Source organism: Xenopus laevis, chromosome 1S (genome assembly GCF_017654675.1).
Source record: "Xenopus laevis strain J_2021 chromosome 1S, Xenopus_laevis_v10.1, whole genome shotgun sequence".
Lineage (NCBI taxonomy): Eukaryota > Metazoa > Chordata > Amphibia > Anura > Pipidae > Xenopus > Xenopus laevis.
In genome coordinates, this window is record NC_054372.1 from 159,190,452 (window position 1) to 159,209,496 (window position 19,045).

Here is a 19,045-nt window from a genome sequence, read left to right on the forward strand (position 1 = left end):
TTCTGGTTTCATTTCTAAGGGAGTAACAGTGACGTAGCTATATATGCAACAGCCCAGCCAGACCCTCTCCTACCTTAAAAAGTAAAGGCATGCCATAAGTAGCTCTACTGCAGCATATTTTTGTTTGAAGCAGTTATGTTTATGAGCCCTAGTCATTTGCGAATCACGCATTTTAAATGTACCTGTGTCTTTATAGCATATATCACTTAAATGCATTCATGTTACATAGTAACATGGTAACATAGTAAGTGAGGTTGAAAAAAGACACACGTCCATCAAGTTCAACTTTTAGTTTTGTTTTTTTTAATCTGCCTAACTGCTAGTTGATCCAGAGGAAGGAAAAAAAAACTCATCTGAAGCCTCTCCAATTTGCCTCAGAGGGAGAAAAAAATCCTTACTGAGTCCAAAATGGCAATCGGACTAGTCCCTGGATCAACTTGTACTATGAGCTATCTTCCATAACCCTGTATACCTTCACTTGCTAAAAAGCCATCCAACCCCTTCTTAAAGCTATCTAATGTATCAGCCTGTACAACTGATTCAGGGAGAGAATTCCACATCTTCACAGCTCTCACTGTAACAAACCCCTTCTGAATATTTAGGCGGAACCTCTTTTCTTCTAATCGGAATGGGTGACCTTGTGTCAGCTGGAAAGACCTACTGGTAAATAAAGCATTAGAGAGATTATTATATGATCCCCTTATATATTTATACATAGTTATCGTATCACCCCTTAAGCGCCTCTTCTCCAGCGTGAACATCCCAATTTGGCCAGTCTTTCCTCATAGCTAAGATTTTCCATACCTTTACCAGCTTAGTTGCCCTTCTCTGTACCCTCTCTAATACAATAATGTCCTGTTTGAGTGATGGAGACCAAAACTGTACGGCATATTCTAGATGGGGCCTTACAAGTGCTCTATACAGTGGAAGAATGACCCCCTCTTTCCGTGACTCTATGCCCCTTTTAATACAGCTCAAGACCTTATTTGCCCTTGATGCTGCTGACTGGCATTGCTTGCTACAGCCAAGTTTATCATCTACAAGGACTCCAAGGTCCTTTTCCATAATGGATTTGCCTAGTGTAGTCCCATAAAGGGTATTCAACATTGAATCTCATTTGCCACTTAGCTGCCCAGATTGCCAGTTTGTCAAGCTCGTGTTACAAGGATGCCACATCCTGGATGGAATTAATTGGGCTGGATAGTTTTGTGTCGTCTGCAAACACTGATACATTATTTACAATACCCTCCCCATAGTCATTAATGAACAAGTTAAATAAAAGTGGACCCAATACCGAGCCCTGAGGGACCCCACTAAGAACCTTACTCCAAGTAGAGAATGTCCCATTAACAACCACCCTCTGTACCCGATCCTGTATCCAGTTTCCTATCTATGTGCAAACAACTTTATTAAGCCCAACAGACCTTAGTTTAGAAAGCAGTCATTTGTGGGGCACAGTATCAAATGCTTTGGCAAAATCCAAATAGATCTACTGCCCCGCCACTGTCCGGCATCTTACTTACCTCATCATAAAAAGCGATCAAATTTGTCTGACATGACCTATCCTTCATAAAGCCATGCTGATTGCTGCTCATAATGCCATTCACTAGGACAAAATTTTGAATGTGATCCATTAACAAGCCTTCTAATAATTTGCCCACCACAGATGTCAAATTTACTGGCCTATAATTGCCAGGCTGAGATCGTAATCCCTTTTTAAATATTGGAATAACATCAGCTTTTCTCCAATCCATAGGCTCCATACCAGATGAAAGTGAATCTGAGAAAATAAGAAATAGGGGCTGGTCTAAAACTGAACTAAGCTCTCTTAGAACCCGGGGGTTGAAGCCATCAGGCCCTGGAGCCTTGTTTACATTAATTTTATTAAAGCTTTATGAATCATATCCTGAGTCAGCCACTGACTAGATTGAGCTGAGCCATTAGTGCAGCTTTAAAGTGAGCTTGGGAACGGAGACTCCTCTATTGTATACACTGAAGAAAAGAACTGATTTAGCACATTTGCCTTTTCTGTATCTGTTACAACAATACTGGAACCATTATTTAATGGAGCTACACTCTCAACCTGCATCTTTTTACTATTAATATATTTAAAAAACTTTTTAGGATTAGTTTTCACCTCCATCACAATTAACTCTTCATTTCTTTCTTTGCCTTCCGGATTGCTGATTTACAAGATTTATTGCAGTGTTTATATTCATTAAATGCAGCTTCTGTTCCAACAGATTTGTAGTTTTTAAATGCCTTTCTCTTCTTCCCTATTAACTTCTTTACTTCTGTATTAAGCCAGATTCTTAGAGCTTCTACATTTCCTCCTTAGGGAATAAATTGAGAACAGTAATGATTTAATATAATTTTTAATGAGAACCATTTCTGTTCTGTGTTTTTAGCTGAAAACCTAATGCCCCAATCAATGCTCTGTAGGGCAGCCCTCAAGGCACTAAAATTAGCTTTTCCAAAATTCATGGTTTTTGTTGCCCCAGTATATATTTGTTTTTTGCACCACACATTAAATGATGTAACAATATGGTCACTATTACCCAGGGTTCAATGACTTGCACATTTGCTATAAGTTCTGGGTCATTTGAGATCACTAGATCCAGAATAGCTTTTTTTCTGGTTGGCTCCTCAACAACCTGTGCCATAAAATTGTCATCCAATAAGTTTTTAAACTTATTCCTATTAACTGATCTGGCAGTACTGTTGCTCCAGTCAATATCTGGGTAATTAAAATCTCCCATTATCATTACTTTACCTAAACTAGCAGCCTTTGTTATTTGCATCGGGAGCTTCGCCTCCTCCTCCTCACTTATATTAGGGGGTCTATAACATACGCCTACAATTAATTTGCTGAACTCTTTACAATTGGTGATGAACTCCACCCATAAGACTTCTGCCCCCTCGTTTGCTAACATAACCTCCTCCTTTATATAAGCTTTTAAATCCTGCCTAACAAACAGACATACCCTCCTCCTTTTCTATTGCCTCTGTCGCTCCGAAACAAAGTATAAAAATGTTTACGAAACATTGTCGTGACCAAAATGAATATTTCACTAGTCAGGAAAACATGCATCATTTGATCACTCTTCCAGTACCATTCCCTATACTAAAGCATTCGAACACCCTGCTCATCTTCTCATAAAAAAGAAATTATATTAGTCTGGCAAGATCTATTCCGCATAAAACGAAGCTGGCAGAAAATCATAGTATTATTATTTGTAATGTAGTCAAATATCTTATCCATTAATACTCAATTAAAAAGCTTTCCTACAACTGATGTCAGACTAACCTGCTGAGAATGGGATCCCTTTTTGAATAGCGGCACCACATTAGCAATTCACCAGTCTCTCTGCACCATGCCAGACCACAACAAATCCTGAAAAACTCAGTAAAGTGGTTTGGCAATCACAGAGCTAAGTCGTTTAGTACCTTGGGATGAATATTCTCTTTTAAATTTGGTAGTATATGGTATCCCAAAAGCCAGAACTAACACCAAGGTATTTGAAATAGGGAAGGCGCATTCAACGTGTAGCTGGATCATAAATGCAGGGTAATCTCGTACACAGGATGCCAGTTAAAAGTCCATATTTATTGAATATACTTCGAGTATTGCAAAAAGTTGATGAGTTCTGCAGGGGAGTGCATGGCTCTACGTGTTTTGTGACTGCATGGGTCACTTCATCAGAAGCCAAAAGCGCCCCCTGCTGGCATAGTATTTATAAACACTAAAAAAAAACACACACCAGGTGATTATTAACAATCTGGTTAAAAACACTGCAGTCAGTATAACACCTGTCTGTTAATAAAGGAATATATGTATGTAGAATGAAATAAATATGGTTATAACCTAATATATTCAGGTTACGAAAATTATTTGTGTATATGTATAAATTAATGTATATAGAATGAATAAATAAATACGTATATTTGATAAATTAAATAAATGTAATTGATGTGTTATATGAATTATGTACAAATGAAATATCATATATGCAATAATCTATGAAATGAATAAATGTAAGATGCCAGCAAGGAAAAGTTTAGAAAGTAGATAAAGAGCTGTCACCAAGGAAATAGGCATGTGTATATATGTATACAAAAGTACAAAAATACAAAAAAATACAAAAAATAACAAAAAATATATATATAAAAAATACAAAAATTACACTGAGGTATAGACATGGATATAATAAAATATGAGCTGAAAATAAGTATGGTGGAAGAATAGGGGGAATGGTTGCTCAGTCCCAGTTTTTTAAAAGGGATTTCTCTATATCTCCTTTCCTAATTCCGGGAACTATTCTATCTATGACCTGAAAAGAAACGCATTTGTTACCCCCATGAACTTCAATCAGATGTTTCAAAATAGCAGAACTTTTGTCCCCTCTTGAGACCCCATTCAGATGTTCTGATATCCGTTTCCTGATTGGTCTGATTGTTTTACCAATATACTGCAAACCGCAGGCACAGGTAATCAGACAAATTACATATTTCGTGTCACAATTAGCATAGAATTTGATATTGTGTCTATGCGAACTATTCCTTGATACAAAAGACGTTTATGGGTTCACGTATGCACAGGCATAGCAACGAGATTTGCCACATTTATAACAACCCTTGACATTGAGCCAACTGGATGAACGTGACGGTTTCTGTTCCAGAAACAGACTGAGGGATAAGGAAGAGCCAATACTTTTACCTTTCCTGAAAGCAAATTAGGTTGAGAGGGTAAGAATGCTTTCAAAGTCGAGTCCTGTGAGAGTATGTCCCAATATTTATGTATAATCTTCTGTAAGTAGGGGATATCCCTCGAATATGTGGTAAAAACGCGAGGAAAGTCAGAGGGAAGCCCTGAACTTTGCAATGTATCACACCTACGCCCTTGGAATATTTGTTATTGTATTTACTAAGGTAAGGTGAAAGCATTCTTACCCCCTCAACCTAATTTCACTTTCAGGAAAGGTAAAAGTAGGAACATCTGAGGACTGACGAGAAAATGAAAAGACTCTGGGGCCAAAAACAGTAAATAATGGAGGAAAAAAACAGTTTCAGACTTCTTTTGAGGACTAGAGACAAAACTTCTGGAGAGGGCATTAGCCTTAGCATTTCTTTCCCCAAGCCTGTAGGTTATGATTAAATTAAAGTGGGTAAAGAACAATGCCCATTTCGCCTGTCTAGGATTTAAAGGACCAGTAACATCATTTTTTTTTATTAAACAAATAAAAATTACAGCCTGCTTATAATACCCCTGACCTAATAGATATTCCATATTCACCCTCCTTTTACCTGAAAAGTCCCCAGTAAAAACTCCCCTCCATGGTCTGACCTGACTTTAGAAAAACGGCGATTTGGCGACCAATATTCACTCATTACAGTACGTGCGCGTCCTAGGCACTGCTCCTCCTCCCAGGACTTCCGGCAGGAACCCGGAAGTCAGAAGAGCTTCAGAGCATAGCAGCCGGCAACCAGCGCAGACGTCTCCCTTTTCTGCCCGTGTATTTTTTTTTTCTTTTACTTTGTTTTACGAGTTGGACGCTAGAGTGACAGCAGCGATGGTGAGAGGAGCTCGGCAGTGAGAGAGGAACATGGAAGGGGGAGGAAAGTTGAAGGCTGGGATAGGGGGACGGCAGTGAGAGGCACACAGAAGGGGGAGAAGGCGGCATAGACATGGGACGCTAAGAAAAGGAGCCGGCAGTAAGAGGAACATGGAGAGGGGGAGGAAAGTTGAAAGTGTGAGAAAGAGTTAACAGAGTGAGATGAACACAGAGGGGAGGGAGAAGGCTGTATGAGGGAACGGCAGTGAGAGGAAGGGGGGGGGGAGAATGCTGCATTGAAAGTGGACGCTCAGGAAAAGAAAAGTCTGGGTGAGGGAATGTCAGTGAGAGTAACACGGAGGGGTAAGGCTACATGAAAGTAGGCAACGGCTGTGTGACAGGGACACGGGGAAAGCTGCATGGACAGACGCTGAGGGAACAGTAGTGAGAGAGGAAGTGACGTCATGAAGACCAGGAAGAGGCACACAGCTGCGCGCACGTAGAGGAGAAGAAGAAAGATGAAGCTAGAAGATGGCGGAGACCCTTTGGACGCCGTGGGACAGCGTCGGTTTGATTTTTTCCGGATGTCTTACTGAAACAGCAGGAAAGAGCAGCATATTGGGGGTAAGTAATGTATATTAATTATTTTTTTTTGTGAATAAAAAATGATGTTACTGGTCCTTTAAGTGCTTAGCTTGTCAATAAACAAGAAATTCTTGTGATTAGTAAACACTGTAACCACTTGTTTAGTGCCCTCAAAAAAATGTCTCCACTCCTCTAAGGCCCATTTAATGGCCAGTAATTCCTTGTTACCAATGTCATAATTCATTTCCACAGGAGAGAACTTCCTTGAAAACAAAGCACAGGAATGAATCTTATTGGTAACAGGGTGCTGCTGAGACAAACAGCTCCCTTGGAGACATTTACTTCTACCAAGAAACGAAGGGTAGAATCTAGACGTTTGAGCACTGGAGCTAAAATAAATGTCTTCTTCAATAGTTCAAAGGCCTTTACCATCTCTTCAAGGGGAATTAAGTCTAAAATAGAATAATGCTAGAAATGCTGTATTTTGTATACTAAATATAAACATGAACTTACTGCACCAGAAGCCTAATTAAACAAATGATTTCTGCTTTCAAAGTTGGTGTCATCATCTTGTTACTTTGTTAAACATCTCTCCAAGACCACCCACATGCGCAGTGTGGTCTGAGTGTCTGTTGGGAGGTTAATCTTAGGGATCGTCATAAATTATCAAGACAGCACAAGTCCAATAATTTCTGCCATAGTAGCTGATACAGCAAGACTGATTAATAATCCGAATATGCAGACTGCACTGGGCCTGTGGATACAAATCTCTACATGGTTGCTTGCTGCTCTACAGGGAAACAAACAAAGCTGCTTGAGTTCAGGGAAGTATGGTATGATCATTTCCCTGCGGAGCAATTAAGGACGCTCTGAAGTTTCCTATCCTCAGCAATCAGAGCAAGTAAAACGAAGGGGGAATTTCACTGCATACAACCAGGTTTCTTATAAAAACAGTACACATTTTTAATGAAAGTATATTGGAGATAGATTTCTTTTTCATTAAAGAAAGTAAAACTGGTATTTTATTTTTTGCCTTTACATCCACTTTCAGGATAAATACTAGGGTCTAGACTAGTGCCGTTGTATGCCTAGAATACAGTGTGATTTTATTTTAGATTGTATTCAGTTACCTGATGTGCTGGTAATGGCTTGCCAGGCGAGACCAAAGCTGGAGTGGGAGCAATTGGTTGCTGCTGAATAAGCTCCCGTTGACTTTTGATTACATAAAATATTATATATTAGTGTTATTGGTGTTCTCTTTACATGGAGTAAATACATTAAGTTTGATTTTGTGTTATGATTGTTAACATTTGCTATTTACTGTATATATCTGGCAGTATATTAATTTGTACAATATTATACACACCTTGTATATACTGTACACGTCCTTTGTATACTATGTTAATTTTTCACAGCAAAGTTATAGTACATTTAATCTAATGCATTTCATAAACTCAAGTTGCATGAGCATGTAGAAGAAAAAAATGTCCTTTTTTTCTACCGAATGCATCAGCATATTGAGCAGATGTTTTATGAGAAGCACAAGGCAATCAATAACATCCTGAGTCACATTGCAGGGATCATAGTGTTTTGGTAAATTTAGCTGCTAAATAGTACCTGATAAGCAGAGTTTATTTATATTGACATTGAAAAAGAACTGTTTGGCACTGCTTTTGGTGACTGCATAACTTTTCTCTATGACCTGTTCTGTATAGCAAAGGGTTTTTGTTGTAATACCTTTTTTAGCTGTTGTCTCCAGCAACATATGTCAGCTTTTTGGCTAAATGTCTGTATGAAGCTCCTGATGAGTTCATTTCTGAGAAATTAGTTCACTATTTGGTTTCACAGTATTCTACAATTATTTGCTGTCATATTCTCATCTCCAACCTATGCTAAGTTCCTTTATTTTTGCCATGGGGTGCACTGAACTAATAGCATGTGATGAGTTACACCATCTGAAGTTTTTAAATGAAATTATATTTATTTTAAGTTATTTATAAGAAAAAAAACCTTTACATGAACAATTCAATTAAGTCTGAATAAAAACCTATAATAAAAAAGGATGTTTCTTATCATCAATGTGTCCAGCTAAAAGTTGAATAAATGCTGTAGGGGAGCTATGTATATTTGTCGCTCCTCTGTTTTGTTCTGTGCAAGGAGGACAGCTCTAATTTTCAAAACCAGCCAAAGTCTGCTACAAAACTAGCCCAAAAATAGCACAATATGGGCAGTGAAAAAAAAGTCTAAAAAATTAATTAATATATGTCAAAATATGCCTTTTTAAAATCTTCACAAATTTTTCCATAAAGCAAAATGGGACAGATTTGCCCTCTTTTTCCCAAAATCTGGTAACGCCGACTTCTACACAAGTCCACCTGGGTTTTAAATTAGCAGTCCAATTTGGCTGGAAAACCACCAACCTGGCAACCCAGGCTTCAGATGGGTTTTTTGCCTTCCTCTGGATCAACTGGCAGTTAGGCAGATATAATAAAAAAGTAAATAAATAAATAAAATAAAAAAGGTTGAACTTGATGAACTTGATGGACGTGTGTCCTTTTTCAACCTTACTTACTATGTTACTATGTTACTATGTAACCCTGAAAAAGGGGAAGGAGTCCCCACCCTCTGAGCTAACAGAAAGGAAGACCTACACAGGAAGTGCTGCTGGGAAAGAGAGAAGCAGCAGAGTAAAAGAAACATGCTGCAAGATCCCAGAGAGAGCTGTGTATTTAAAGTCAGTAGGGCACCCCAGTGGCAGAAAGATGCACTCTATTTAGAGTTTGGAAGGAAAGAGGTCCTTATCAGGGCTCTGAAGTGCAAAGTGTGCTCTTCTCAGGGCAAAGGGATTCCTTCTCAGGACGCTGAAAAAACTGCCCCCATCAGCTCAGAGATAATACCATTTAAATAATATGTAAAATTGCTCCTGGCTGGCAGGTTGTATGTATCATAGTTATTTAAAGGCATAATGTCCTGCAAATAAACTCATCAGTTTGTCTGTGGGTGGATTAGGGAAGTTCCCAGGGAGGAGTTATACAGCCCAGGCTGTCCTAACAGACTTGTTAGTGTGTATGAGAATAAATATGTGTTTGGCTGTTACCTTTAACCAAGTAGCAGAACACTTGTTAGCCAAATTCTTGTTTGCACCTCCACCGTGGGTGCAGCAGTAATATCCAAAAATAGTGTGGTTCACAAGAAAAGTGCTCAATATAACTGCTCAAACTTCAGTTTTATTGTCAACACAACATGTTTCGAGCTGTGAGGCTCTTTGTCAAGTGTGAGAATACAGGGCATATGCATAATCAAACATAAATGCAAGCATACAAACAGACAATATCTGGCTTAAACACAAAAGATTACAGATACACACATGCATGCATTTACTGGTATGAACACACCAGACACACAAAGGAAAACAAAAACACGGATATGCAATTAGACCAGTGCAGGCTAAAGGTGGCCATACACGGGCAGATAAAAGCTGCCGACTGACAGTCGGCAGCTTATTGGCCCGTGTATGGGGGCCCCCGACGGGCTTCCCCGATCGAGATCTGGCCGAAAGACGGCCAGATCTCGATCGGATGGGACTAAAAATCCCGTTGGATCGCGGCCGGTTCGTTGATGCGGTCCCGCGATCCGACCACCCGTTCGCTTTCACTAGGATCCGATCGTGGGGCCCTAGGTCCCACGATCGGATCAGCCCGATATTGCCGACCTCAAGGTGGCCATATCGGAGGGAGATACGCTCGTTTGGCGACATCGCCACCTTAACACACATAGATATCCAATCATACAATGAAAGAAGGCTACTACCAAATAACAATACAAAAAACTGTAGTGTACAATCCTTATAAAATATTTTGGCTAGGAGCCCTGGTAATATCAGTGTTCCCTTGATAGTTTCCTTGTGTGAATGTTGTTATATGTTCTGTCTTATAAGAATCATTACAGGCTCAGGCATTTCCATTAACTGGCCTTTCCACAGAAACCAATATTTCCAAAATGCTATCCAGTTGGAGGTTATAGCATTATATCCTTCCAATAACCTGCACTGACATTTCCATCACCTACATAATTCCTTCTACTCCACCTGTGGCACTACATATTCAGACAAGAATTATAAATATCCTTTATGACAAAAGTAATCTAAGACAGACCTAGCAATATATACAATATATATATTAATCATTCTACATATGTTCTATAATACATCTCAGATTTTTTTTTTTTTTAAAGTGAACCTACAGTATGTCTTGTTAAAGTAATAAAAAGCAAAGAAATGACAAAAACATGGTCAGTTATAACTGTTCCATAAAGTATCTGTAAAACATAAATTTCTATTCAAAGTCTATTGTTCAGTGAAGGAATAGAGAGGCTACAGAGGAAGCTGTTGTGTGTAAAACAGAACAAATCTATACAGGCACACTGGCCAAGTTTATAAACAGAAACATGTACACAAGGGAAAGTGAGAGTTTTTAATTTCACAGCTCTGCAGGAATGTGTCTCTTCATCTCGTATTATTGAGATTACACAGCATGACTTTAATGTCCATCAGAGCATGGTTATCCAACCTGTGCTTGTCTGAGAGGGAGTTTGGAATATATTTTACAGCATTCTGTGCCAGCTGTTGATTGGCTAAGGATGCTGGGAGATGCTGCTATTATGGTGGCTAGATTATTTTAGATTATTTAGCCATGTAATTAAACACTAAAATTGCAGCATTTTGTGGTTTTCTCTTATATCTGGTTCATGTTGTTTGCAACAGCAGGATGGTTTGTGTGACAAACAGAGAATGCAAATAAATCTGTTTTAAAGGCATTATAGCAAAAATAATCACTTACTGTGGGGTAAATCAACATTCCCCTTGTGTGAAAATACATATATTGTCTGTTATTATGTTTGAGTCAATGAATTAGGCACAAAAGCCCATTTACCAACCCCACAGACTCAATTACTGGAGTGCAGAATTAAAAAGTACAGGCTCCTTAGTGCATAACTACTCCTGTGCTGCCCACCTACTCTCCATATGTTGTCCTCTCCAGATAACAGTGCTGCATTCAGATTGAGGGTAAATAACTCTTCCTCAGTGTGCAAGAAGCAAGGCAACATGGGAAGTATAGTACATAATGCACATTCAAATGCCGATTCCTGTTTTAGTATATAAATGATCAATACTGTATCTGAGATTGTTTCCTGAAAAGGACAGGGAGAGGTATAAATTACATCAGTATTAGTCGGAGTGCTAAGTGTAATATTGAGTAAACCATTCATTTTTTTGTGAATAATGTAAACACTCAGCAGTGCCTACTATCAAGGAGCGAGGCCTATTTCCTAGATAGATATTTTGTGCTGACGTCACAGGTCACTAGTGATGGGCCAAACAGGGATTTTGACGCCGGCGACAATTTGCCAGCGTCTAAATGGGCGCCGGTACCATCGACTGCGCTGGTACGTGTCCCCAGTCCAGGAGTGCATTGTGTATTAGATTGCCCAAGTTCTTTCTTTACTGTTTTATATAAAGTTTATATCTGTTTCATTTGCAAACTGTGTGTTTTATTTTTCCTAGTGGAAATTCCCTGAGGTGTGCTCCTCAATGTTCCCTAGGTGGAAGCACTACGCAAAAGGGACTCAGGGCCCCTAGATTACCAAGGGTTAATTGCTATTTAAAGAGACAGTAGCCAAATTAGGGTTATAACGGCATCACTTTTGCTCTATGCTTATAAGGCTAGTTTGTTATGTTGCCATACTCCCCAATATTACGTCACAATCTTCTATGTACATGTAGGGACCTATAGGATCTATTAGGCTCCTATAGAGTTAATCCCCTACCTTTGCTTAAGTTCTCTTTTCCCTTGTTATTGGGCCTAGCCCTTCTAACTGGTAAAGTGTAACAACCACACCTATTGGACAAAGAGTGTAATGACACCCCCCTGCCACACTGCTATATAGTGCTGTGTAGGGAGTGGCCTCTTCCTCTTTGGCTCCTGGTGTCTGTGCTGCTAGGTGTTCCCCATTGAGCCTGGGATCACCAAGGCCCCAGTAAGCCATTTACCCCAAAGGGACCTGTACCTTTGGTGCTGAAGTCGGGAACCAGGCAATCCCGTTAACGAGGATTAGTTATCATTAGGGCAGATCTGTAATAGTCTCTCTAGGAGAGAGAGATAGCCAGATTAAGGTAGCATGAGCAGTTCTGTGCTCCAACAAGGAGAATAGCAGGGAGTAGCCTCCCAAAGGCTTTTAAGGTGCCTTTAGTGTAGGGAACTCAGTGATAGGGAATTCAGTTTAGCAGAGCACTGCCTGACCCCTACTTGATCGATCCTGTTTCACTTTGGTCGCTGGTCTTTGGGAGTGAGATATTCTTCCTACTGTTTGACTTGAGGAGTGACATCTGTACATACTGCATCATCCTCAATGCTATTCTTTCTCCTCTGTGATATGCTAACTCCTGCTACAACTCCTGCTACAACTCCTGCGTGAGTAAACCTGTGGTCAATTGCCTTTGCATATTGTTGTGCTAATAAACCATCTCACTTGTTTTCACTATCTAAAGAACCTCCTGGCGTCCATTATTCTATTTTTCACACTGATTAGCCTGTGGGTTGTAGTTTTACACCATCTTAAAGGGGAAGCTTCCATTTAGCGAAGGCTCCGCCCTGAGTGTAGTTTCACAGTGTAACCCATGCTCATACACTAGCTGGACACCCTTAACCCCTAATTGGCGGGATAGGCCAAGAAAGCGTTACATACATCATACAGGCAAAACCTGCCCACCTCATGAAACCACCTCAAAATCTTGGACAGCAATGCTTTATACAATTTTCTGGTCCTTGTTTTGTACAGTTAATTGTGTAACTGTTTGTAAATACAGTGCTAAAATCCAACTATAATGGCTTCTGTGTTTAATGGCAGCTGTATAGTATGTGATGGTAAATACAGTATACAGTTGGCAGTGAGATGTTAAGTATTAGCATCATAGATTCTACAAGGCATGTCTGTAGCTGTACTAGGGTAAAGGGGTTAATCGCTCGTTATAGTCTGTGTTTTGTAGCTCACTCTCTGCCACAACCACGACCCCCAACACAAATATATAGCTACAGAAGGTCAAGTCTTAAATGATGCACACCATACACTGTGCTCGCCGTTTATTTCCATGGGGAAAAAGGATGTGATTGTGTGGTGCATATGCTTCAGTTAAGCCTGCGTCATCAACATGCTGATTTATATCTCTTGAGCCCTCAGCTGTTAAATGTTCACCTCATGTTGTCAGCTTATTGCAGTGCAAAGAGCCTATGACTCCATCTCTGTATTTGAATCTGGTTTGATTTCCTATAAGCCTATAAAGACTATAAGCTGAATAAGTACTGGGGCAGCCTCCATATGTTTCTGCATACAATGAGTACTCTTGGTTCTCAAAATGAGTATGACATCTTTAGAAAGTCATTAAAAGTTCACTAGTTGACTCCTCATCCATGTCAGTCTCTATTACTCAGGGCTCTTATTCTTAGAAATTATCCCCAATCAATCATAGTGGTTGAACTCATAGATTTTCTTTTACCTTCAGCAAGGGAAATCCTTTCTCCTTTTGCCAGAATTTTATTTGTTTGGCTTGCATTTTATGCTGTACAATTCAGAGATCAATTTATTTCCAGCTTTAGGATGCTGAACTGTACGATCCTTGCAGATGCATTCAGCTGTGACTCATCAGTTTCAAGAAACTTTCTGCTCTTTTTTTTTTTTGCATTTTCATGACACAGGAAATGATTCACGCTTTGCTCCATAGCAACTTGCCTGTTATCTTTTAAGAAACTCTTTCAAATATATTTTGACAATGTTTTCATCTAAAATAATTTTCATGTTTAAATTCAACAATTTAAGTAGAGTTAATTGCATATTTCTTGTTCCAAGGATGTACATTCATTTATTTTTCGTGTGGCTAGGCAGTTTAATCAGACAGGTGAAGAAGAACCTAACCATTTTTTTTCTTATGATTAGTGATGGGCGAATTTGCGCCGTTTCGGCAAAAAATTAGCGAAACGGCGCCAGCGTCTCGTTTTTGATGCCGGCGCCCGTTTTTGACGCCGGCACCCATTTTTGACACTAATTTTCGCGGGCATTTCGCGAATTTATTCGCTGGCTGCGAATCGCGCAAATTCGCCGCAAATAAATTCGCCCATCACTACTTATGATATTCCATATTGTTGGAAAGATTTCAGTGTAGTATAATTCGACTGTAAAAAGGTTAAGTTGTAGCCTCCTCTGTGAACATCCAAAATGGTCATATCTATAAACCGAGTGCTATCCTTCTCCTCCAGTAGATACTCTTCTCTTCAGCTTCATGTAATTCTATTTTAATAAAAAAATATTTATCACAGTTATATATTCTTCCCTTTTTATAGTTTCTGAAGTCAGTTAATACCTTTTAAGAGTGATTTGGATGTCTCTTTGGACTGGCAAAATATCCAGGGATACAGTTATTTTATAGTCAACTACAAGAGGTCCTCTGCACGCAACCCTCTTGTAGTTGACTATATGTATTTTGTGGTCACACCCTCATTGCACCCCCGCCTAATGGTTTTAAAAAATAGTGGTAAGCACAACCTTCCCTTGTTTGATACAGTTATTTTATGTATGCAAGTGTAAGAAATTGCCATCTTGATTTTGTTATTTAATATGAAAGCTGTTGTTCAGGGAACTTACATGAAGTCCTGATTATCATAACAAAGGTTTTCCTGTGACTACTAAGGCCTATGTCTGCTGTGGGGACCATAAAACTGATTTTGTATGTGAGAAAACTTGCTCAACAGGATGTAGGCAAGTTGGGGGTTTATCACAGAATCTTGGCAATTGGGAGGGTTTTCTGTGGGGGGCAGGTGAGAACCCAGAATAAAAGAACGCTGGACAAATGTGAAAGGAGGTGGGCAGCTGAGAGGAGGCAGCTAGAGAGCTGGAGAAGCCAGAGGAGCCTGAGACAAGACAAGATGTGAGGAATGAAGACCAGAGGGGAAGGCAATGTAGACTTGTGTAATGCGTAACTGTAAATATTGTAATTATTGTTTACTCCAAGTGTAATCATTTATGTATAACAATCAATTGATTTATTTCACAATATATCACTTTAATACACGCTCATTGGTGTGGATTCATTGTCTGCTTGCTCAAAAGAACCAAAACCCTAGTAAGTGGGTTGAGGTATATTGATATTATTAATGATATAATATACTATAGAAACTTACACAAGTGAATACGTATATGTGTGTTTGTGTATAAACTGTTTGTACAATATATGTAAATAAATATGTTTTTTATGGGTTTTTTTTGAATGTTTGTCTGTGTGGCATATGTGTATATATATATATATATATATATATATATATATATATATATATAGATAGATAGATAGATAGATAGATAGATAGATAGATAGATAGATAGATAGATAGATAGATATTGTATATTTGTGTATGTTTGTACAGAGAGAGGCACAAAGCCAATAAGTGTTTTCATTCATTTTTTCATGCTGTTGAGTGATGATGGTGAAAGTCAGTTGGGTTGAACTTGATAGACAGTTGTCTGTTTTCAGTTCAAATGAACTATGTAACTATGCATTTTATTCCATTTAGAAATCAGCAGCCCAGATCTGCTTTGTTATTGTTCCAAGACCTATGCATCCTCTATCTTAGACTTAATCTTAACAATGTGGCAGCCTTTAGGCCCGTAGGGCAATGTCAAATAGAACAATTTGGGAAGTAATATCTATAAAGAGCTCTATGGACCTACAGCCTTATAAAGATGAATTTATATAAATCAGTGGGTCAAGGAAGTTAAGCAATACAGATAAACCCCACACCATTGAAATTTTAAAATGTGTGTGTTTTGAAAAATGGATATCTTAAATAACAGAGCTGCAATTATAATTTGGTGTGCAGATAAATAGAATAGGATTATTTTATGTCTGTATAAAGATGTATACCTATATATATAAGTACGTAAAATACATATAAATATGCATAAGTCTGAGTGCCAATGAGTTCCATACTTTTATACCTGTGAATGGTGCACTCCACTAGATGCAGAGGATGTCTACTGTATACTGTATATGCAGCTATCCCCTCCTGTGAAATGAAACATCTTAAAAATTTTAAATCTGATATTATAATATCATATGCAATGGAATTTGTTTAGAATGGAATAATATTTCTGGTCCTATATCTACACAAGCAAGTTTGATAAGTAGAGTAAGGAATTAGTGTGAAACAATGACGATTAAGACCTCTGCAGTCCTTTCAGAATCTCTTAGTAGGTAACTTGCTTCCTTACACACACTGGGGAACATCACGTAGCCTTAGCTATTCTATGGTATTCCTGGACTTGCACATCCATCTGTAGAGCTGCTCCTGCATTTCAACTTGTTTTTCCTATGTGGACTTATCCTGTGTTACCCCATAAATGTAACCCACCCCCACTACCAAAATGTTCTCAAACTTTGCTCTTGTTAGTCGACATACTACATTTGAAAAATTATCATAATTTCATCACCATCAGTTATTTATAAAGTGCCGACTAATGATGGGTGAATGAAACACATTGAAGTCAATGGGCGTTGAAATAATTTTGACTCAAGACAATTTTTGACACAAGCAACAATTTTCATACACACAACAATGTTGTCCAAATGCATTAAAGTCAACGGACGTCTAAATAATTTTTATGCAGGACAATTTTTATGCTTTCGACCATTTTTTTGCTGCGGTAGATTTTTCCCCATCGCAGTTTTGCGAAAACATTCACGGGTGGCGAAATGTGAAATTAAAGGGCATGTAAAGGCAAAAAAATAAAATCACATTTTTACTTTCTTTAATGAAAAAGAAAACTATCTACAATATACTTTAAATAAAAAATGTTTAACGTTTTTATAAGAAACCTTACTGTATGCAGTGAAATTCTCCCTTCATTTAATGCTGTGGATAGGAATTGTCAGATGGTCCTAAACTGCTGAGCAGGGAAACAATCATACTTATGAACAGCAGGGGGAGCCCCATACTTACCAGCCATGCAGAACTCAAGCAGCTTTGTTTATGACGATCCCTAAGCAGCCCAGACCACACTGAGCATGTGCACTTAGTGTTAGTCTTGAAAAGATGTTTAACAAAGTTACAAGATGGTGACCCCCTGTAGCCAACTTTGAAAGCATAAATTATTTGTTTGATTAGGCTTGTGGTGCAGTAAGTTCATGTTTATATTTAGTATACAAAATACAGCAGTTCTAGCCTTATTCTATTTTAGACTTTACATGCCCTTTAACCGCAAATCCATGCCTGCTGAATTTATTCGCCCATCACCAGCGCCGACAAGTTAGGCAGTGGTTTAGCTCAGTTTTTAACAAATGGGGAATAAATGTTAAATAACAAACAAGGCTTTACAGAGTACAATAGGATTAGAGGGCCCTACACGTGGGAGTTTACAAACTAATGATTTGGTTACAATTGAGACATTAGGATTTTAGAAACAACTTTGTGATTTATGATACAGTAATTGTTGATTAATTAAGATACACTGAATAAGCTTCTTTAAAAAGGTGGGTTTTTAAAGAGCATTTGGAAGTTTGGAAAGAAGGAGAAAATCTGACAGCTCGAGGCAGAGAGTTCCAGAGAAAAGCAGAGGCCTGAGAGAAGTCTTGAAGACGAGAATGTGCAGAAGTGATGAGAGGGGAAGCAAAGTGAAGGTCAGAAGCAGAGCGAAGGTTGTGTGAAGGAGTGTATTTGGAGATAAGAGATGAAATATAGGGAGGAGCTTCACTTTTAAGGGTCTTGCATGTGTGTGAGTAGTTTGAATTTGATTCTAGAGGAGATTGGGATCCAGTGAAGGGACATGCAGATGGAAGCAGCCGATGTTGAGTATTGAGATAGATGAATGTGTCTAGCAGCAGCATTTAGAACAGATTGGAGTTGTGAAAGGCGACTTGTTGGGATACTTGCGATGAGTAGGTTGCAGTAATAAAGAGGGAGATGATAAGAGACCGAATAAGTGTTTTGGATGTGTCTGAACTGAGACATGGTCGTATTATGGCAATGTTGCACAGCTAAATACTGAAAGATTGTTAGTCAACATATTACATTTGAAAAATTATTCTTACCCCACCTCACAGCTTTTTTTTAATTAAGGATGATGCAACAATGTTGTACAAATGGCACTATTTAATTCATGAGATTAGTATATATTTTATGTTCAGTAAAATCAGTGGCTGCTCTCAGTATGGGTACCACTGAATTATTATTCATCATTAGAGGACTCTGCGTTGACAAATATATTATTTTCAAGCAATTAATTGATTATTATTTTGCCCTCGTGCCATTTTTTTTAAAAATGTCAAAACGCTTCAAATAACAAAAGAAAAAAGTATATCCATGCCAAAAAATTCAAAGCTAATTTTAGCATTTCAAATGTATTCCAAATGTGTTCTTGTTTCACTGAGGCACATGGCACATGTTTTGATTAGTTCTAGTAGAATTGGTTAATTAGTAGACTTAATTCTACTAGATACTGTACACATAAAGTATTTACATAGCCAAAACGGGCCAAGAATTACAGAACTCCTTTGATGGCCGGGAGTGGATGTTTCCATGTATAACAAACTTGTACAGTTTAATTCAGCTGACCAAATCCTATGTACTGAAGAAAACTAGGCTGCACAGAACGTAATCTCTCAAATAACTTGGGCACCAGCAGTTCTTAAAACAAAAAAAACTCTTTATTGACTAAAAGGTTTATAATCCTTGGTTGGTACCGATTTTAGGGTACAAACATCTATAACTTCAAAATTACTTTCGTCCCTCAGATTGTAGTCTTAATTTTTCATCTGAAGTGTTTAGAACACCCATAGGTAATACTGATTTGGTGAAAAAATCCCTATC